Consider the following 23,160-nt stretch of genomic DNA (forward strand, 5'->3'; position numbering starts at 1 on the left):
GGAGTGGCAAAAAGTTTTGTTGTTTACGCTTCAACTTTTTGACGTATACTGAAAAAGACGCGCAATGAAAGTAGCTTTCCAACGAATGTCTGGAAATTTGATTCACTGGAATAATAATCAAGCTACGCCATCTGTTGTAAAACCTAAGAAACTTACCGGTACACCTAATAGTTGTTGTTAAAAAATACTCAACTTTTTCCCGTTGTAATAGCACATAAAACCTTTACACAATTAATAATTTAGAGAGCGAGGACCAACACTGATATTGTGCAAATTCTCTTGACGTGGGAAAGTGAAGCAGCACTGCCGTAATCTCGCGAAGTGACGCAAGCGCCAGAGGGAGAAATTTTCAGTACGAGACTTTTCGCAAAATTGCATGTATAATCAGCACACGCGTACATTACGAAAATCTTATCTGTACAAATTGTTTACAATTGATGGAAAAACATTGCCATCGGCTCGATTTTTGAAAAAATGCAGTTTTACTTAAGCTATGTTGCCAACGCCAGTTTGTTGTGAAAACAGCAAATTTTAATCGCTGTTTCCACAACCGATTGGCGTTCATCCATCAAAGTATGGGAGACAATGTTTCCAAATATTTTCTACAACATGCCACCGTTGAGTGGAGCATGAGGTAGCATCAGAGAGAAGAGTTCTGCACATTTTCCGTCTTTGTAGCGTGTGTCGAGCGGGCCAACGTAGTTGAGAACCCGATTGTAATAACTATTGACAGCATCTTCTATTCCAATCGAAATGCAATTGAAAACATCCGTGTTGAATAAGATAATGCCGTCCGAAATTATCCGATGTAAAGCAAATACAGTTTACGCGAGGATGTTCTGAGTTTTGATATAAGATGCGTTTCGATGGAGATTTTAGACATTACCCTTCGATCAACTCTCAGCTTCAATTCATCCGAAAAAGACATTGAGCAAGTGAGGTAAGTGAACATCGTTAAGATGCTTTGTCCCTTGATTGATGTTGTTATTTGAAATTTGTTGTCCCTTCTCGTTCATTCTATGCCGTCAGGACGGATTAAAAATCATATCGCATCAGATTCCAAATTATGTCACATTATAAGGGATGTGGCGCTTGCGCTAATCACAGTGGAAATGGCGCTTACGCCATTCCGTTTTCAAGCTATTACGGGGTTATTTTTCCACATTTCTATAAAACTTCGCAGTCGTTTGAAAGGATTTGGTATGCTTTATCGATTTATAACATAAAAAGTAAAATGTCAATTTTGGCGCTTGCGTCACTTTGCGAAATCACGGCGGAGCAATCATTCGGGGCTCAACGTGTTAATTAAAAAAAAATCAGAGTAATTTTTCTTTTTTTATATATTTTTGAATGAACATGTGAAAAGTTTTCCACATTTCCAAAATTTGGTAGGCCTCATAGTCCGCTAGAAATTTTTGTAAGAATTTAAGAAAAGAAGATTTCAAGTAAGTTGCTTAAATAACCAATGTTTTTCCACCCATAACGTTGCTCTGCAATCTGCGATGGCATACAATTCGTCATAGTAATATTGTATCTAATAGCAACAAAAAAAATCAAAAAGCTCTGAAACTACCTCATTATTTTTGTTCTGGATTTAAAGAAAAATGTATCTGTCCCATCTCTTTTTCTACATAAAATCTGAGCAATTAGAATTGGATACAAATCAAAATAAAAATTAATTCTAAATAAAACGAGAAAAATTGATCACAACATTGTTCTTATATGACGTTACCACTTTTTGGAAAATATCCACAAATAATGATACCGCGTTGATATTTCACACTCACGCGACCTTTCGACAGCAAGACATTGTGATACTGGATGTTAAGGAGCGTAATCTGTTCACAATGGAGCAATATATAAAAAAAAGTTCGATAGTTAGCATCTACGATTGAGGGGGTATTCTAGTGTAGAGACACGAATTTCGGACGTTTTTCCGAGCTCCGTAAAAATAACACAAAGCATATTTTTACTTTCCATTATATCACATATCATTATATCACTATCCATAACTGGAATAGTTACAAGCTGATGAAGTGAGGGAGTTCAGAAAAAAATTGTGCCATGGCCTACACGATTCCAGCCCTTCTGGTTATCTGAAACAAAAAAATCGGACAGATTTTGAATCAGTAAAGATGCTGCTATCGCATGAAGCTCGGACAGGTCAAAAAGAACTTTTTTGACAAAATGGCGGCCGTTTGAAGAACAAAATACGGTTCAAAACGGTTTTTCCTACGTTTCCCGATTTTTTTAAAATAGTGAAATTAAAAAAGTATCATTTGTTAGAGGTTCATGCGATAGAGAGAAGCATGTGGATTGTATTCACATAAATTTGACATGAATCGGTTCAGTAGAACTTGAGATATCGTGTACGCCAGTTTGGAAAAACTAGTTTCGAGAAAAACGCGTTTGAAGTTCATTGTTATGGCCGTACCTAACGTAGCCGTAGCTAACCAGCTTCACTAGAATGGCTCGACCTGAATGAATAGTAGGATTTTCGATTAGTCCTTCCTAGAGTATATTCTTAAATGCCTAAACTACAGAAATATGAATCAAAAAAATTTAGATTTTTTCCAAATTTCTAGACTAGAATACTGCCTTAAACTTGGCTGGGGCCTGTGTGTCCCTACAGTCTCGAAAGGGTTAACAAATGGGATGCTCTTTTACGTTGCATTGTATCTTATCTGTTATCAATAAATGTGTCGATATCATCAAACCCTTTCCTGAAATGTTTTCGTCAATTCTTCACTCTTGTTACATTCTGACTAATTGTAATTTTGAGTAGCCATCATCGTATGTACAATGTTGGAAAAAGCGGGGAAGCGGCCGGATAATATGGGGGAAATTGTTTTCAATTTTACTGTTTCACTGTGGATGTCTTGCAAGAAATTAATTTTCCAACTATCTTCAGATGGCATCAAAGGCGCACTGTTCCCATCACGACACAATCAATGATACAAATGAAGAATAAATACAATTTTGTTTTCCTTTGTTGATTTAATTCGGTTCAAGTGGATAAAGAGCCACCATCAAGCAATACATTTTAAAACTATTTGAATATATTATAACTACTTTATTATTAACTTAAGTCTAATTAGCTAAACCTATTGCACTGTAGTTTAAATTATATAAAAAAATATATAATTTATTCCTTCGTTGCCTCTTCGGTATTATCCTTGTCTTGAACAGTGCCTGTGGTGGGTCGTAACAACTACATCGCCAGTTGATGTAGCAACGGTATCCTTTGGTAGTAAGTGCCTCCTTGTTATGTTAATAATTCCTGTAATGATCTTATCTCAACGGATACTAAGTTCTGCTTGGGTAATAGAAAAGGAAGGGAGAATGGACAGTGGGAGTAGGAGATGCGACCTAAATAATAACATTAGCGCTTCTTAGGAAGACATATATGGGGAACATAAAATTAGGGTCGCAAGTAGCTAGAATATCACGAACTGGCATGCGTGAGTGTACTCCTTGAGCCTCTAAATCGGTAACCAGTTTTATTCTTTCATTGCAAAATTCATGACATGACCAAACAACGTGCTCGATGTCATGATATCCTTGACCACAATTGCATAAATTGTTAGTAGCAAGACCTATGCGGAAGAGATGCGCATTTAGCGCGGAATGATTGGACATCAATCTGGACATAGTTCTAATAAAATTTCTGTCAAGATCTAGCCCTTTAAACCAGGCCTTCGTTGAAACTTTGGGGATAATAGAGTATAGCCATCTCCCAAACTCATCTCTGTTCCATTGGTTTTGTCAACTGATGAGTGATGAGCTGTCGGGAAATGAAGAAGAATTCCCGATACGCTATTTGTCCTTCAAAAACCATGCCCTGCATACTACCCATCTTCGCGAGTGTATCCGCTTTCTCATTACCAGGAATAGAGCAATGGGAAGGAATCCAAATGAAAGTGATTCGAATACTTTTATCAACAAGAAAATTCAATGCATTCCTAATTTCGATAAGAAAATATGATGCTTTCGTCTGTTGTTTCAAGGATTGAATGACTTGTATACTGCTAAGACTATCCGAGAAAATAAAATAGTGATCAGGTGGTAAGGACTCAATGCTCTTAATTGCATGATATAAAAATAAATGCAAATGATTCAGATGACTTCTGCCACTGCCACTGCCAATAACTGAAAAATATTCGTGGTGCAAATAATTTAACTGATACCGTCTTGTTTTCCAGTTCCAATATCGATAGGAGCATGTTCGCTTATTTATTTTGCGCATAATCATGGCGACACCTTCCGAATCGTACATCGAAATTAGATTCGTTGTAATCTTATCACTGTTTGCCATTCTCACCTTTTATCGGAATACAAGGCGTCAAGTCAAGTAGGATAATAGTATGTCTTAACTGATAACAATGTTCAATATATAAAACCTGTTGCAATTCTCTCTCAATATCAATTTTATACGGACCGGTGTCGAAAATTACTTACCAAAGCAAATTAACGTTTAAAAAATGATTCGCCTAAATGTTTCCTCCTGCAAATTATCCTTAATGAAATATGCACTCGCTCGATGTGAAGTACCATCAACGTAATTATGAAACTGAAACCATCACTACACCTTAATTCCTTTCACACCAGAGGGCTGCGGTGGTGTTTTATATCTAATTGAAAATTCCACTTAAGAAATTATAAATTAACACTTCACATTAGACTACACGACTCGTAGCTAGTGGCTTCAATATGTGACACAGGAAGTCGCCGAATGACTTCCACACATCAATCCCATTTACGCAAAACTGCTCACAAATCATCTACGAATATATCATGCTTGTGTAAACACCGCTCCCTTATAATCCACCCACTAATCAGCGGCCAAATTCGCGGGTGTGTATTTTTCTGCCGCTGTAACACGATACGATTTGTGTAAATTTTCGGTACGAATCCGATCGCACTTGCCAAAATTTCACTATCCCGTTCCAGTGTGTGGTCTTGACAATCTTTATCATTCCGTTTTCGCTCAAAATGATCCGACGAATGCGTCCAACAGGTCCGGCTGACGACGTCCGACTGACACATATCAGCCAGCACATTCTTAATGGCAGTTCCAAAATGCATCAGTTACTAGAAAACGTAATCATCATCATCAATGTTACAATCGTAAACAACGGCGCCGGCGTCATCATCGCGACACGTGCTTTTATGGTCTCTCTCTCTCTCCGCTCCTTTCTAACATTGACCGTGCACAAGTTTTATGACACCACCGCCAGATGTCATTTGAATAGAATCTCTTTTTTTACTTTAAATTTTTTCAAGTTTTTCAAAAATACCCAACCGAATTTTCTTAGTGATGATGAGCTGAAAAATAGTGATACTGTACCTATTTTTTCAACCCTCACTTTAGAGTACAACAAATAGCTCTCGCAGAGTGTCTTATCATTTCTCACTCTTCGGTTGTGATAAAATTAGTCTTTCTTAAAGGGTGGTACGAATGAGGTGAGGAAAACAGCTTGGTCAAAGTAACATTCAAAACGATAAAGCAGGACATTCCATGGGATCTTTTTTTATTCATTTCTGTCATTCAAGCCTTCGCTAATTTTGACGTAGGATTTCGTTTTTCGGGAACATATTGGTGTACAAATTGAATAGCTAAAATGGAGCACATCGTGAAAACTGTCCAATTTCGAACGCTTATTGCTCAGTCATTTCATGATGGATTGATGAATTTTTTGCGTTAATCGAATTCGGTACTTCATAACAATTTTTAATTAATCTTTTTTTAATTTTTAATTAATTCTAGTCTAGAAATTCGTAAAAAAAAGCGATTTTTATTTCTTTAAATATTTGAAGTTTGGACATTCCAAAATATACCCTAGAAAAGACTTCGAAATTTCCAATATTTTCCAAGTTATAGCCTCTTTAGTGATGCGGTATTTAGTACGGCCTCGACATAAAACTTCGAACGCACTTATCTTGAAACTAGTTCGAACTCAACCGATTTATTCCTAATTTAATGTGACTAGATCTTTATACATCTCTCTATCGCATGAACCAATAGAAATTGTTTTTTTTTTATTTTACTATTTAAAAAAAAATGTCGTTCAAACGTGCAAAAAGCCATTTTTTTAAACTGTCACCATTTCGTAATTTTTTTTACTTGTCTAAGTATGAAGCTGGAGTTTTTTAGTGGATTTTTACTGATTCAGAATCTGTTCGATATTATGTTTCGGATAACCAGAATGGCTGGAATGGTGTACGCCATGCGATCATTATTTTTTTTCGTTTAGTTCTTGTTGAATTGTTAAAAGATGAAGAAACAAATAATGAAATGATGGATAGTAAAAATGTTCTTTGTTTTTTTTTAGAGCTCGAAGAAACATCCGAAAATCGTGTCTCTACACTAGAATACCCACTTAAGCTAGATTCGGTTTTAATCTGAATGCTAGACATCACTGTACATCGGGACTTCAGTTTGAATAGAATGAAAATGTTGAGATATTTTTTTTCATACATACATTTATTGAATCTTCCATGATGTGGGAATAACAATACAGCGCGGACTCGATTATACACAGTTCTTGATTTCTTTTCACTGTATATAATCAAAACCTGTATATAATCGAGTCGAAAAAATTTTTTTTTTCATTTGTTTTTTTTTTGCATGTATTATTGGTTTTTTGAAAATGAAAGAGGAATTTGATTTTTGATTCATCCTCTTAGCAAAAATTTAGGTTACAGCTACAAATAGAAACTAAGAAGAAATTACTACTTACTATTACGCTATACCTACAAATTATCTTATCGGTGAGAATCTGAACTTAACACTATTATACAATTCCTAAAAAATATATAATTTATAAATTTACGATATAGAGCAAATAAGGAAAATTCGACACACATTCGGATTTATATGAAGAGGAGTGAAATTACTAAAAGGAATTTATAACTCACGTTATTTACTCTCGGTAATAAAGTTATTGAATTCGCTTAATTCTGGCGACGTTCGCGACTATTCTTCCAACACTAACAGAGACATCAAACCAAGCTGCCTGAGAAAATCGACATTACAAATACATAGAAGTAGGGGGAACTTTTGTTTCTACCGAAATGTATTTCCTTACAGAGACATCAAAGCCAAGCTGCCTGGGCGAAATCGCCATTGAAAAGGTTGCTGGACGGGCTGGACGGCGAGGGATCGAGTGCCTTTCTCAAGGCAAGAGGGCGGAGGTGGTAGCGCTGGAGTAGAATAGAGTAGAGTTTTCAAAGGGCCTTTCTCAAGGCTAGAGACGAATGAACTGCAAAAGTTTAAAGTCTCAATAATTCAAGACCTTCCTTCCTTCCTTCTTCTATTGAAAATACATGAAAAAATGGGGAACTTTTATTCCTACCGAAATGTGTTCACTAACAGAGACATCAAAGCATGAAACATGAAATGTAGGGCGAGCTTATGTTCCTTTTGTCCCTAACAGAGATATCAAAACCAAGGTGCTTGGGGAAAATCGGCATCCCAAATATATGCCAGTCGGGGGCATTTTTATATTGCGAGTAAAGTGAGTGATACGATTAATTCTAGCAAATAAAATTTAAATTTGGAAATTCAATGTGGGCTGCTTCGTGAAATTTCATATCAATGACCGATCGTCTATTGTGGAAAATTTTGCACAAGTGTAAGTGTAAAATTGTATATGGTAGCAACAACTTAAAAATGACAGTTACGTTTGGGGAAGTTCGGTTGACTTTTTAAAAAAGCTGAACTACCCTGAACGGAGTCACAATGTAAACTGACTTTATTATTTCATTGATTTACACGATTGCCTAAATATGCTTACACTATGGTTTTTATAATGTTTGCTTTTATGCCGAGTGTTGCGAAAAATGTGCCTGTGACTCGGTGCACTGGGTCGCAATGCTCCCTGCTGCTGGTGTACCGTGCCTGGGTGGTAACTGCTCCTCCCCTAGTGTTGAAACTCCTGGTTCAACGGTCAGGTTCTTAGCGATGGTGGTTGGTAAAAATGTACTGGTGCTGGGTCAGCGAAATGATCATCTATGGTTGACTTTTCTGGGTTGATTGTTGCTTTAGCTGATTGGGTTCTAAACTTGAAAAGAATGTAGATGATAAAGATTATGATCATAGAAGTTGTAAATGAAAATCCTCCGATTATTGTCCAATGGTGTGTAACTGTTGTGAGTTTCAGGTTTTCCAGATGTTCCAGGTTTTTGTGGTGAAGTCTTTTCAATGAATGAATGTCGGTTTGCTGTTCTATTTTCCGCTTAACAACATTTAGTCCTGTTGAAAGCGAGAAGATTGGATGCTCAACGGTTTCTATGATTTGATTTGTAAATGTCATGTTTCGTATCGAAACTGAGAAGTTTTGGTATGTGATCAGGAATGATCCGATTAATCGTCGATTGGAAACTCCGCATGTGTTGTGAAATGAATCGTTCACTTGATTTAATAGTAGTATTGTGGGACTCATTTCCGTTACTATTGGGTAATGCGCGACGTTCTCATACGTGCACTTGCTGTCGTGGCCAATTATTATATTGGATATGCATTCGTCTAAGGAAACATCTTTCAAACTGTTGTGGTCGCAAAGACTCCAGTTGCCTAATCTTGAACAATGGTCTGTTTTCAGGAAAAGTTTGTCATTACCGTAGAGATACTCATCTCCTTCCAGTTTTATACGTAATGAATCTGTTATTATAGGAGCAATTTTCAGGTGCTCCGATTATTGTCCAATGGTGTGTAACTGTTGTGAGTTTCAGGTTTTCCAGATGTTCCAGGTTTTTGTGGTGAAGTCTTTTCAATGAATGAATGTCGGTTTGTTGTTCTATTTTCCGCTTAACAACATTTAGTCCTGTTGAAAGCGAGAAGATTGGATGCTCAACGGTTTCTATGATTTGATTTGTAAATGTCATGTTTCGTATCGAAACTGAGAAGTTTTGGTATGTGATCAGGAATGATCCGATTAATCGTCGATTGGAAACTCCGCATGTGTTGTGAAATGAATCGTTCACTTGATTTAATAGTAGTATTGTGGGACTCATTTCCGTTACTATTGGGTAATGCGCGACGTTCTCATACGTGCACTTGCTGTCGTGGCCAATTATTATATTGGATATGCATTCGTCTAAGGAAACATCTTTCAAACTGTTGTGGTCGCAAAGACTCCAGTTGCCTAATCTTGAACAATGGTCTGTTTTCAGGAAAAGTTTGTCATTACCGTAGAGATACTCATCTCCTTCCAGTTTTATACGTAATGAATCTGTTATTATAGGAGCAATTTTCAGGTGCTGATATGTTGAGTTGCTAAGATTTGGAATGTTGATGATGTAGAGTATAGTTTGTCCGTTGGTGCCTATGGTGACGCTTGCGAACCCAAGTGCCTCGTCTATTAATTCGGTTGGTATACCTTGATCGCTAAGAATTTGAATCATGAAATCTGTCTCTTTTGATGTAAGCATTCTATTATTAACAATTCCCAACTTTGATAGCGTAATGGAATTTTGAATTTTTAATACTTCCTGGTTGATAATATCTAGATTGAGAATAATATTTATTAAATCATTTCCTGCCTTAACTGCTCTGTGTGTTTTATTTTCTTCCTTAATTAGATCATTAATGGTTTCTGTCATGTTATTCAGCCCATCATAAAGATCGTCATTGATAGTAATTTGTTGGTTACTATTTTCGGTAATTTTGTGAATTCCAGAGTCGATAAGTCGTAAATCGTCTGCGTCTGGTGAGCCTGACATCCACTTCCATGCTCTTCCGAGTGCGTCCCATCGTTTTTGTCGTCGGTGTGCCGGTTGTATTTGGTTGAGGTTTGTTTTTAGTTCATCTATTTTCCATTTTAGTAAAGCTGTCATTTCGGGGTCGTCATTTTCTCTAGTCAGAATCTTGGTTTTGATGTCGTGTACGGCTAATGCTATATTTGTTGTGTTTATTTTGTTTATAACTTTAGACTGCCCTGTTACAATTTTGCTCTGGGATAGGTGTATGATTGCTACATGTACTTGGTTAAGGCTTTGTATTTGCAGTGTTCCTAAGACTGCTGGGATCCTGGAAATAAGTTGATATTTTTTACATTAGATTTGTGTAGTTTTGCATTTTCTTCGTTCCTGAACGTTACTTCATTGCTATTTTGAACAAAAGTTTTCTTGAATATTTTCTTGTGCTTCGGTTTAATGATTTTGTCTTTTACATATACCATTTGCCCAGTTTCTAGTGCAGGTGCAGTTTTACTATTTTTATTTGCTCTTTCAAGTTGTTTGTGTTGGGCTTCTTTTAGTCTAACTATTATTTCGTCGTAAGTCTTCTGTCGTATTTGTTCTAGTTCGTCAGGATTAATTTGTCTGTCGGGGTTCCTTTGATTTCCGAATAAAATTTCCTTAGGGGTTTTGAGTGTGGATGAGTGGATTGTGTTATTGTATTTTTCCACTGCTATGTGGATAATGTTATGGGATGGCAAGTGAGGGGTGATTTGCTTTTGAATTCTGTATAGTTCTAGGATGGTGGAATGAAATCTCTCCACAGGGCCATTTACTTCTGATTTGCTATTTGGGGTTAAATAAACCTTGATATTCAAATCGAGTAATTTCCCTTTGATATCGGGTGATTGAAATGCGCGCTCGTTATCCATTACAAGGGAGCTTGGTACGATAAAGGAGGTAACTGTTTCCCATATTGCTTTCTCAATATGAACAGCATGTCGGGATCTAATAGGAATCATGCGACCATACTTACTAAATTTATCAATGCTAGATAAAAAGTAGTTGGACTCTATTTGAAATATATCTATATGAAGGATTTGGTAGGGATGATTAGGGATTGGTGTTTCTTGTATAGGGATAATGAGCGGGTGTCGATCATATTTCGAAGTGTTACATTCATCGCAAACGCGTATAAATTTCTTCAAATGTTGTATAATATTTGGGAAGTAAAATTCACGTAAAATATGAAATTTATTCTCTTGGATTCCGCGGTGGGCTCTATTGTGAGTCTCTTGAATTATTCTTGTTTGCTCATCTGCGTCTGTAACATCTCGTAATATAATTTGGGTGAAACGAATCTTGAGCAATCCGGGCCTGCTGAAATATTTTTTAAACACTTCCTGGATTTGTCCCAGAATTTCTTCAGGAGTATACAATCCGTTGGTTTTAGTTGGATCACAAAATTCTTTTAGAATAGTGGTCAAAATTTCTTCGTTCAATTTCGTTCTTCTGATCAGAATTCTACGATAGCCAGGAAATGGATTTGTTACTATTGTTTCTGAGTTAGTTGTTGAAATTTCAATTATTAATTGGGAACGGAAGCTGTTCAAAGGGGCTTCTGTTGAAATGATGTAGTTGGAATCATCGTCTTCTGCAGAGTGTTGAGTGGGCGTTAATGAATTTATCTGAACGCGACTCAAGGCGTCTGCAACTGCATTAGATTTTCCCGGTTTGTACATGATTTCATAATCATGTTCTTCAATGAAATTTTTCCAGTTCATGAGTTTTCTATTCGAAGTTTTAGGAGAAAGATTGTATGTTAGAGGTTGGTGATCTGTATAGATCTTAACCTTCTGACCATAGAGATATCCTCTAAATACCTTCAAAGCCCAAACAATCGCAAGCAGTTCCTTTTCTATGGCACTGTACGATTCTTCAGTTTTGTTTAAAGTTCTAGAGGCAAAATGTATCGGTCTATCCTTTCCAGGGTTTCCTTGACTTAAAACAGCACCAATCGCGAAATTAGACGCGTCGGTCGTTAAGCAAAAAGGTTCGGAGAAATCTGGATAAGTTAGGATGTCATTTCCGGTCAGTATCCGTTTCATACTTTCGAAACATCTTCTTTCATCAGTGTTGAAATTTATACTTTTAGCACTTCTTTGATCTCCTTCTCCTCTCAAGAGTTTAGTTAAGGATTTGGCTATTTTAGCGAAATCCTTAATAAATCTCCGATAATATCCCATCATGCCCAGAAATCCTCTAAGTTGTTTCAGGTTTCTGGGTTCCGGATATTTTTTTATTGCTTCGATTTTCTTCTCGTTGGGTTTTATTCCTCCGTTGGTTATTATATAACCTAAAAATTCCACTGATTCGTGTAGGAATTCTGACTTGTCTAACTGAACTTTAAGATGGGCGTCGTGCAACGTTTTCAAAATGATTTCTAGATTTTCGAGGTGTTCTTTGAGTGTCTTTCCCATGACTATTACATCGTCTATATAAACAAAGCACCGTTTCCCGATGTGGTGTCGTAATACGTCGTCTATAGATCTCTGGAAGATGGCCGGTGCATTTTTTAGGCCAAATGGCATACGAACAAATTCGTATTTGCCATAATTGACGGAAAATGCCGTCTTTTCAATATCTTCTCCTTTCATCTTGATCTGATGGAAACCGGATGCAAGATCGAGAGTAGTAAAATATTTATTTCCTCCTAATTGGTCTATAGTGTTCGATATTTCTGGCATAGGGTATTTATCCGAGATAGTCTTATCGTTCAATTTTCGATAATCTATGACAAGCCGGAATTTTCTTTCCCCTGAGGCATCCAGTTTTTTAGGGACAATCCAAACAGGTGAATTCCACGCGGATCTAGATGGTCTTATTATACCATCGTTGAGAAGTTTGCTTATTTGTTTTTCGACCTCTGATTTGTATGCTATTGGATACGGGTATGCTTTCTGATAAATGGGTATGTCGTCAACAGTTCGAATTTCGCATTCGACGTTGGTGGTACAAGTTAATTTGTTATCGGGATTATGAAACACTTCTTTGATGTTATTTATGATGGGTATCAAGGAATTTCGCTCATTTTCGTTTAGATGGGAAATTCTAATTTTTCCTAAAATGTTTGTTGTTTCTGTTTTATTTATCGTTTGTCTTCGTGTAGGTGTAGGGCTGTAAAATTTTAGAGGGATGGTTCTCAGATCTCCTGAATCGCATTTAACTTTAAGGGTTTTTTCCGCACTAATAAGGTTAAATCTATTGCCGAAAAAAATTTCGGTTCCGATTATTCCGTCAAAAAAAGGATGAAAATCGAATACCAAAAAGTTGAAACTTCGATGCAAAAGTGGGTGGAAAATTTTTAATTTGACGCATTCTTTTATTTTCTGAGTACCAATAACACCTTTAATGTTTTGTTCACGCATGGTATTTATTGGCATTCCGGATGAATTAGCCCATTTCTTTGAGATAACATTTACGTTGGCACCGCAATCGATGAGCATTTTAATGACTCCTTTCGATGTAGGTATTTCAACGTAAGGGAGGGTTTTAACGTCAGGTTCTCCTAAAACCATTTCGTGACCCAATCGGTGTCCTCTAAAAAATTAGTTTCTTCAGCTTGGTCGGGCATTTGATTGGTGTTAGCTTCGTTAGAATTTTCGGCGTTTAGATTTAAATTTTCTAACGATTCCACATAATTTTCGTTATTGAAATCATCCTTACTCAATTCCAATTGTTCGGTGTACCATTTTTCATATTCTTCCGGATCGGGGCATTCTTCTAAGATGTTTGCCATTCGTTTAGCGTTAGGTTCGTGAACACGCATTGAATCGCTTGCTTGCCTACGTTGTGCAAAAGGTCGATTACCGTAGTTAATTTGATTAGTACGAATAGAGCTCGTATCCATCGGTTCCGGTCGTGGTTGAGGTTGCATAAATGTCCTTTTGGGTGCAAATACGTTAGGTTGTGATTGGAAATTGGTATTTTGGAACTTTTGACTTTGGAATGGTGTATTTCGAGGTGGTAATATTGGCAATTTTCCTGGGTGGAAATTTGAAAATTTGGGTTGCGAATAACGCGGGGGCACTGGTGGCGTAATATTTCTCGTTGGTAGATTGCTACGAGGAGCGGGTAATGGCAGTGGTGTCTGTGTATTAAATGGAGCGTTTCTTGCACTTAGGTTCAGGTATTCTACACAATAGTGGTAGGCCTGTGCTAAATTACTTGGTTTGTAGTTTTTGCAAAAAAGTGAGAACGGTTCTCCCAGACCTCTCACAAAGGTATCTAAGGAAAGCATATTATATAATTTTATTAGGGCGGTTTCGTGTCCCCGCCATTGTTCGTCTAAGTTTATTGCGGAACTTATGAGAGTTATCATCTCGGTGATCCGGCTATAGTAGGTTTCGATTGATTCGTTCTTTGCCTTTGTCATATTTTTCAGCTGGCTGTCCAGTGTCATCAAATCCCTTTTGTCCGCGTAATACAGACGCAAAGTGTTTTTTATTGCCTCCCACTCAACGTATTGTTTGTGATGAGTACATCACTTGCTTCATCTTTAATTTTACGTCGGATAGTTTTTATTATCAGATGATAGTGAAATGTATCTCTACCATCTTCGAATAATTCCAATATATCTTCTACATCGAGAATCCATTGCGCGAGGTTGCGCGGATTCCCTGTGTAAATGGGCAAGTCTGCCACGATAGCTGGAATTTTGCCACGCTCGTGGAACGACATTCTGGTGTCGATCGTAAAACGTGGTGTGGCGTTTTCCAAAACAGGTGGCACAGAAACGATCGGGTTCGACGGGTTCAAGGCCATGTCGGGATCGATCGTAAGTGTTTCTAATGCCTCGATTATTGAATCAATTTTTGCTAATTCTAAACACTTTCACCTTTCACACAACACTTCACTTTAGATTAATTATTGTTTGGAGGAATTATGTTAGTTTCCGCGTTATTTTGTGATATAACAGCGCTCCGGTTACGGTGGGTCCGGCCTCGGCGCTCTGAATTAGTATAAGTTTATTGGGTTCCGTACTATCCGCTTTGCGGTACGGTTTTAGCTTAGTCTATTTCTTTCGAGTTTATACTCACAAGATTATTAGGAGGTACATTCGAGTACCGCGGGACAACGCCTTAGTCCTTGGAAGTCCTATTAATGCCGGTTGACTCGGGTCCTTCTTTTTCCTGGTGCGCTCGTTCGCTGTGCTCCTACACGCAAATCCCTCGGTTGACGACGGACGGAGCTTGGGTCCGGAGTAGGAGTAACTTTAGAAAGTTAACTCGGAGCGGCTTCACTACTAGGAGTACAATACTGTTACCAGGTGGAGGGTCCCGACTTCGGGCGCCAGTTACGTTTGGGGAAGTTCGGTTGACTTTTTAAAAAAGCTGAACTACCCTGAACGGAGTCACAATGTAAACTGACTTTATTATTTCATTGATTTACACGATTGCCTAAATATGCTTACACTATTGTTTTTATAATGTTTGCTTTTATGCCGAGTGTTGCGAAAAATGTGCCTGTGACTCGGTGCACTGGGTCGCAATGCTCCCTGCTGCTGATGTACCGTGCCTGGGTGGTAACTTGACTATATGAAACGCTTTATTTCAATTCTCATAAATAAAAAGCAAGGTGTGTTCCCACTCGAGATCGGGTCGTTTGGTTCAAGCTGTCTGTTTTGTTGTATTCATTTTCACCCAAGGAAAGTTTATACGGCGAGAAAAATTAGAAAAGTGAAGAAATATTAGAAAAAAAAGAAGAAATATTAGAAAATGCATCCATCAGTTGTTGTTAGTCCATATAAAACTCGCATTGGGTTGAATAAACACAGAGAAAGTAAAAATTGTAAAAGAAATTTACCTTTTCCATTTCAAATATGTTTTCTCTATTTTTCTCATCAGTAAAAACATGTTACTTAAATGTTTTTACTGATGAGTAAAATTGATAATTGTGTTCGGTATTGGTAATTATCCTATATTACATTGGTGAGTTTTTTTTTCTTCATTTCATCCATACATAACACAGGAGGCATCTCGTCTAGGATCACGGAGGCCGATTCTCATCATATCTTGTTCCAATTCGTTATTTTTTATCTGATACGCACCATCCAACGACTGTTTACCATCCTTCTCTCATCATCACTCGGTGGAGTGAACAAACAATACCAAACAACCAAACAAAACGGTCCTTTTCAGGGCCACCAAATCATTATCAAAAAGTTTAACGATGTTATTCTTCAAACATATCCAAAATCAACAGATAGCCTAACTGAATCCTACGTCAACTATGCGGTCGTGTCTCGGACACAACCCTCCTGTTACTTTTTTTTCAACCTGTTGCTTCGCTTGTTAAACTTCTTATCCTGAAACGAGCCCTGACAATTCGCTTCTTACCTTTTCTTAACCCTCCTGTACTCGCGTGCAAAATCATAACACGTATACTCGCGCACGGTGTCACAGACCAAAAATTGAACTTCTCTGTAATGTTGCCATTGTGTATTTTTCGGGCTTTATTGGCATTTTTTTTTAAGAAGAGGGTATGATTGAATGAAAAAATTCCAAAAAATATGTTTTCTTCGTCTTTATTATGTTTTAATAGTCACCTAATTCAGCCTCCTCAAATAGAGTAATTTTTGATACTCCAACACAAATAACGAAATTCGAATTTTTCACTGTTATTGATTGATAGTAAGCAACTGAATATAATTCATGGAAGTATAAAGAGCTATAAAATAACATAAAAACGTATTAATTGATTGTGGTTTCATTGGAGTAAGAATCAGACCATAGCATAACTGCATGCTCGAAACAAACATATTTTTACATTTCATGCAGTTGTTGCGTGTTTTTCGAGTCTTTTATCGAAGAGAAGAATGTATAACGAACTTCTAGATAATTACCAGATGATAAAGGTTCTGGAATATAATGTTTGCATATTTCTAATATTCTTTGTCTCTGTTTTCTTGGTAAAGTAAGAATTAATGCCTTTTTTTAGATGGGGCATAAAAAGATGATATAAAAGCATTTCTACGAATTTCCTTTTCTTTTTCTTGTTTTCTTGTCGATATTGTCCATTATAAAAAAAAATTCCCCGAAACTGTAACTGTTAAAAATTACCATAAGCTACCGATTAGTTTATAGTTCACTGTTTACTATTCTTACACAAGTGAAATTCTTTCACAAGTGTGTATATGTATAACCATTATATTTAGCGAATAACTATACGAAAGTCAAACATTTATAGTTTGCTTTTGAACGTATGACTCTAACGACGAATATATCGACGAATAGTTAATATATGGATGGCAATCCAGTTACAAAAGGCACTGAATTCAAATAAGAATAGTCCGGTAATGATCTTATACATTATATTTAATAAATATTCCACGCCACTAGCATTAATTTTTTCATTTCATTCAACAATATTCTAGAATATGAAAAAGGCACTTGTCCAAAAAAGTTACTCCTATACTCGCGTCGGTGTGTCAGACCGAAAGTGTTAAAAAAGTGGTACACGTTTCCTTTGTACCAACACATGCGATACGCTAAAAGATGACGAACGACGAATAACGAAGCTAGAGAGAATCGCAAAGTCGTAGTGTTGATATTTTCTGAGAAATGAACGAATTATTGATTTCTCGGTCTGACAGACCAATGCGCGAGTATAAATAGGAGTGTTAATGACAGTGGGTTTATCACATAACTTTACTTCAAGTATGATTGGCAATCCTTTAGAATTGATCAGCATATCATTGCATTTGTCCGTTTTGACAGATAACTGATCCCACGGCTTACAGAGACAAGGCTGGTTCTTTAGCGAGTAAACTTTTTTTTTTGATGACGTCATCTGATTCGTTAGTGTAAACAGTCGCCAGTTGTATTTTGTTTTCCGACTTATGCGTAAATGTTCCTGAAATGAAAAATCGAAAATGGTTCAATGCGCTGTGAGCGGATGTATTATGAAAATGACATTATCGAGCAAAAAAAGAGATTCTTTTTAGATGAGGACTACCGATTGAAGGACATTCTACTAAACACCGTATGGAGCAAACGAATGCTGCTGGAAGATGCGGTTCCAAGCCAATTATTGCCTGCGGGAAACAATTTTGTTGCGAAAAACGAAATCACCGTATCCGAACGGAAGGAAATCGTACAGGAGGCTATTTCTGAGTACGACAGGTTAGGGAATTTCAAAATGTTCCTCCTTGTTGATGTTCATCAAAGTAAATCCAGAACACATTGTTTACTTCAATGATTCAGATGACGTCACTAAAAAAGACGGGTGGGTAATGTCGGGGACATAACCGGAGTGACATAGGACTATACAAAGGGGACAGCTTTTGTTAAATATATATTTTAAATATATTGTTTTATTTTCTTCTCCTACGTGAATACCTACCTATCTACCTGAAAAATGGATTAGTTTACTGTTTACTCTTTATGAATATGTTGATGATTCTGAAAAGAACCTTTGGTGTTGTGTTTTTGTTATCGCTCGATATTCCCATCTTGTTCGGTTAAACCTTCCTGATTAGCTATTGCGTTTGCCACTCGCCACAGCTTTCACAGTTGGAAAATTTCTTCCCATCCAGCTTGTGACATATTTTACAGTAAATTACATTCAATGGCACGTCGCATTACCACCACTCAGTATCGGATTGGAGGTAATTTTAACCTGTAATTGAACATTTGCGATGACAGTGATACAGTGTCGACTTTCAATGTGGGGTCATAATTTGGACCCCGAACTCTATGTTTACAAAAATGTCCAACTAAATATGTCGCATTGCAGGTCCGTCCAATTAGCTAAATGTCGAGATAAGTTTAAATTACTGTACTTTCAATCTAGAAGCAATTTAAGAATTGGTGAAAATCAATAAGCTCAAAACAACTGCCAAACTCACATACTCATCACATCCTGGCAAACAAATTATGAAAAAATCAATTTGTGTTTTATTATTATTTTGGATAATGTTTTAGAAAGCATTGAACTTTATTTCCTAAACTCTTTTTTGGAAGGTTTAATGGCCCTGAAAAGCGCCTTGTTTTATGGAATGGTTCCAATTTAGAAAACTTAGTACTCGTGGTTTTGAAAAAAACCATTTCGAACGCCCTCGATGCCGCCTTGTTCTGGATTGACCACCAAAGCAGTTTGTATAAAGAACAAACTTTTTTCTTCTGCTACCTGATGCCGTTTTGCGATTGCGTTTGCCACTCGCCACTCGCTGCAACTGCCTGTTGTCTTGATGTCCACCGAACCGAATGTGTTCTGTTCCGAATGCGGGTTTTCTTATCGTCGCAAGCAGCTTTGCCAGCTAACTCGATCACTTCGGCGGCCGAAACTATATAACGCCCGCTAGGTGGACTGGTGCACTGGTACTAACGCGCTCGGCCTAGCTACCCTTGCGGGGAACTCCAGATCAACACGGTTCGAGCGGGATTTTGCCTTTCCCTTCACTTTTCCTCCTTTGCCATGTCCAGACATGGCTGCTTGGGTTGGTTTGTTGATGTGTTGTGATGCGAACCGATGTGGTGTACGGTTTGAATGAGAATGCTCGTTACGGCAGCGGAGCGGGGATTTTTAAGCTGACTGGCTGGCTCGAGAATTACGCATGTGTGAGACTGCGACCAATGTTTCGTTCATTTTTTTTTCTTTTTCCTTTCCAATCGTGCTTCATTCTATTTCGCTGCTGCTCTGGTTGCCCGTTTTGGTCGGTACGATTTGAGGAGCACAAAATGGACCAATCAAAAATGGGCACATAGTGCTTTTGGACAATGCTTGATATTTCACAATTATTCAATTATTTATCTCAAGAAAAATGAAATGTTATTCGTTATGATAGATGCGTAGATATATTTCCTATCAATTGATGCAAAAACCTTTGCGATCTATTGAGAAATGCTCGAGTTATAAGCGTTCCAAATCTTGCATTTTTTCCTACTTGTTCAGTGCCTAGATTTCCATTTCACCCCCTATATCTTCCGGTTAGACGTAGTCCTACGTCAAAATGACTGATCCGGAGTAGCTAGCCTTGTCTCTGTAAGCCGTGACTGATCCGATCATTGATTCCTCTGTTTGCAGAATTTGCAGTCTGTCTTAGCAATTGTCCCTGCCAACCTCACTGAATATCGAGGTCGCCAAAGAATTGCAGGTCTTTGTGGTGCATCGTTTTACAATGAAAAAGCAGTACGGGTTTTTAATGCTAATCGGACGCATCGTGCCAGAGCTCTTGATAGGGAAAAAGAAACTAAAGTAACTCGGTGAATCGGGCATGGTGGCGACAATGCAAAATAGAGATGGAGTGGAAAATTACGTTTCCCGGAATTCAGTCGATGGTTCCGCTCTCAGGAAATCAAAAGTGTTACCAACAATTAACCCCAGAGCGAGACGTTCTGATAATCACATAGATGCGTTTTTATGCTTTCCATCTTATATACAACGCACTGTTTCACCATGAGCGAGAAGAAATTCGTAATAAACAAGGAATAACGCAAATTAAGTCACGCGTGGCATATGACAGTTTATTTCATATCGAGTGCTGACAAGTTTTCTATTTGACTTGGCGTCTTTACTGGCCTCGCCCGGGATCATTGCTGAGAATACTATTTTTTTTAGTTTTTGCCCAGTTTTGCACTTTGAAATTTTTTGTCTGAAAGAGCGCCTCAGGATTGATAAGGGTATTTCAATAGGGACGCTACAAAAGTAGACCGATAGGGGCAGCAAACGACGCCACATTTTCTCCCGCTCTCTTGACATTTCTCTTCAGTAAGGTTTGCCATTTCATAATGGAAAGATATACGATCCAGCATCGAGTCGAGATTATTGATATTTACTACCGAAATTCGGAGTCAATGGTTGTTCTCTATGGGCACGAAGCATTTCATGATTCTAGCTCACAGGTAGTCCAACTGGGTCCATTGTATTTGCTAACTTCCCAACTAACGGTTGCAAAACGGAAAAACTGTTTCTCAATATTCTGGAACAATTAAAAAAGGTAGCAAAAATCAACGTAAACGAATCAATTTCAAAAAATTAAAAATCAATCAAAACGTCATTGCACTTTGGAAACAATTAATTATTGCCGAGAAATTGCACTATTCATGTATCTTTTCCACCTTATGTCACAAATCGCTTACAACCGCTGGATGTTTCAGTTATAGCCCTTTCAAGCAAAAGCTCTCAATTTCCCAGAACGATTGGCTACTCAATCATCCTGGAAAACTGTTTCTATACACGACCTTTCAGGTATAGTTGCATCGGCTTATAATGCTTCTTTCAATCTGAGTAATATCCTAGCTGGATTCAAAATGACAGGTTGATATCCATTCTCGAGAAAGATTTTTTCGGACAAGGATTTAGAATGCTCAAATGATTTCACCTACTGGAGCGGATGTAGCAACTGACTCATCGGGTAATACAATAATGCTGCAAAACATTGCGTCTACAGCACAGATAGATTTCACTTTGGCAACTTTGTCCCCGGAAAAAGTTGAATCTTTTCCAAAAATTTCACCGCGAAAAACCACCACTCGAAAACGGAAGAAAGCAAAATCACGAATTTTTACTGACTCTCATAGAAAGCAGTTTCCTTTCAGACAAATACTGATAAATAGAAAAATGCAGAATATGCTGAAAATAAGAGGAAACGGAGGTAATTGTTGATAAACATAAAATTTTAATTTAATGTTTTTTCGTTGTCCGAAAGTGCCCCAGGACTGACCGAAACTGTCCCACACATTCGGACAGGAAGGCAATTTTTCAAAAATTCGAATAAACCATCCGTAGTCGCATCAACGCACACCTCTAACACGCTCATATGATGCATTGATATCCAAATGACAATCAGGATGAATTCAGGTTTTTTTAAGTTTACAAAAAATATTAAAAATCAAGGAAAAAAGTGTCCGAATGTGTGCCCCCCCCCCTCTCCCCTACAGGAAAACGGCGTATGGGGAAGGAGAATGAACCACGAACTGGCGCAACTCTCCGGCGAACCCAGCATCCAGAAAGTCGCCAAGGCTGGACGTATGCGATGGGCAGGGCATGTTGCAAAATTGCTGGTCTGCAGCCCTGTAAAGATGGTGCTCGCATCGAATCCGGTAGGAACAAGAAGGAGGGGAGCTCAGTGAACGAGGTGGTTGGACCAGGTTGAGAAGGACTTGGGAAGAATCGGAGCAGCCGGGAGTTTGAGAACTGCAGCAATGGATCGTGTTTATTGGCGAAAAGTTGTGAATCAGGTCTAATCTCTCAATGGGATGTTGAATCATAGTAAATAAATAAATAAATAAATAAATAAAATGAATATCGAACGTGAAATTGCATCAGTATCCGCCGATTCATGCTTGAAAACCGTCGAAAATTGGGTTGAGCGTCTGGACTTCTACAAGCGTGCCCGTGATGGCCATACAAAAATCGAGTTTCACACATAATGTCATCAAATGTACATGAATGAACAATTTCATTGATATCCAAAACCTTTTTTTGTTTTATTTAAAAAAAACTTTTGTGGCGCTTATTGAAGACATCATCTGATAAGATTTTCCATTGAAATCCGAACATGTCCTTTATACATATTAGGTTGGGGAAAAATGATTCCATTATTTTTGCGTAAAGTTCAAACCTTTTTTTAATATACTTCGGATTGTCCGATTTGGATTGAATATGCACCGTTCTGTTTCCTTTCTAAAGGGTGGCTTCATAAAGCCTCTCTCATAGAAGCCTTGCTTCTCATTGTTGAAAAACTCTAGCAATCGATTTTTACAGTCTTCTCTTGATCCCAATTTCTTATCACCCAGGAAGTCTTCCGATGCGTGTAAAAGGTGGTAATTGCTTGGTGCCAAGTCCGGACTGTCACCCTTGACATTCGTTGCCCTGATGGAATACAACACCTCTCCTATTGGCAAATTCTGGACGTTTCTGGTGAATAACTAGCTTCAACCGGTTCAGTAGGTGACAGTAGAGATCTGAATGTTGTGTATTGCACCAAAACAAAAAGAAATCAAAATTTAAAAAAAAATTAAAAAATTAAAAAAATAGTTGCACGCCTTTTTTCTGTTACAGTATCGACACCATAAACACCATTCATGATTTCAGCGGTCTGGCTTGAATTTTCGCCTTTATCAAATAAAAAGTGTAAAATGTACCGAATTTTCTCTTTGTTGACTTCCATTATTGACACGCTGTAACTATCTGAATCGTACTCAAACAAAGTATATGATCCATTCCAGTGCGACTTGACAACGTTTTGACACACTAAAACTCGTTTTCATGTATAAATTGACCGGTGGCTCCACTCAATTATCCCTAAGGTTAGCCTCAAACCATGGTTCAAAAGTCTGGACTTGAGTCGGGACTTTATTCGCACCTTCCCCCAACTAATGTCCAATCACTGTTCGTTAGACGCGCTACTTTTTCGTTTTAATCTTTCCGACAGCAATCTCTGCGTTTGTGGCCATGGTTACCACGACATCGAACACG

The 23,160-nt window shown here is 37.7% G+C and overlaps 1 protein-coding gene across 2 annotated transcripts in view; it reads right to left on the minus strand.

The window, feature by feature from the left end:
* LOC129778132 (platelet-derived growth factor receptor alpha) overlaps positions 1–5,026 on the minus strand; it is a 268,265-nt gene extending 263,239 nt beyond the window's left edge. For both annotated transcript variants that reach the window (XM_055784844.1, XM_055784842.1), the window contains exon 1: positions 4,459–5,026. The gene's annotated coding sequence lies outside the window, so the exon portion shown is untranslated. The remainder of the gene's footprint in view (positions 1–4,458) is intronic.
* Positions 5,027–23,160: the final 18,134 nt, after the last annotated feature.

Source organism: Toxorhynchites rutilus, chromosome 3, assembly GCF_029784135.1.
Source record: "Toxorhynchites rutilus septentrionalis strain SRP chromosome 3, ASM2978413v1, whole genome shotgun sequence".
In the NCBI taxonomy this organism is placed as follows: Eukaryota; Metazoa; Arthropoda; class Insecta; order Diptera; family Culicidae; genus Toxorhynchites; species Toxorhynchites rutilus.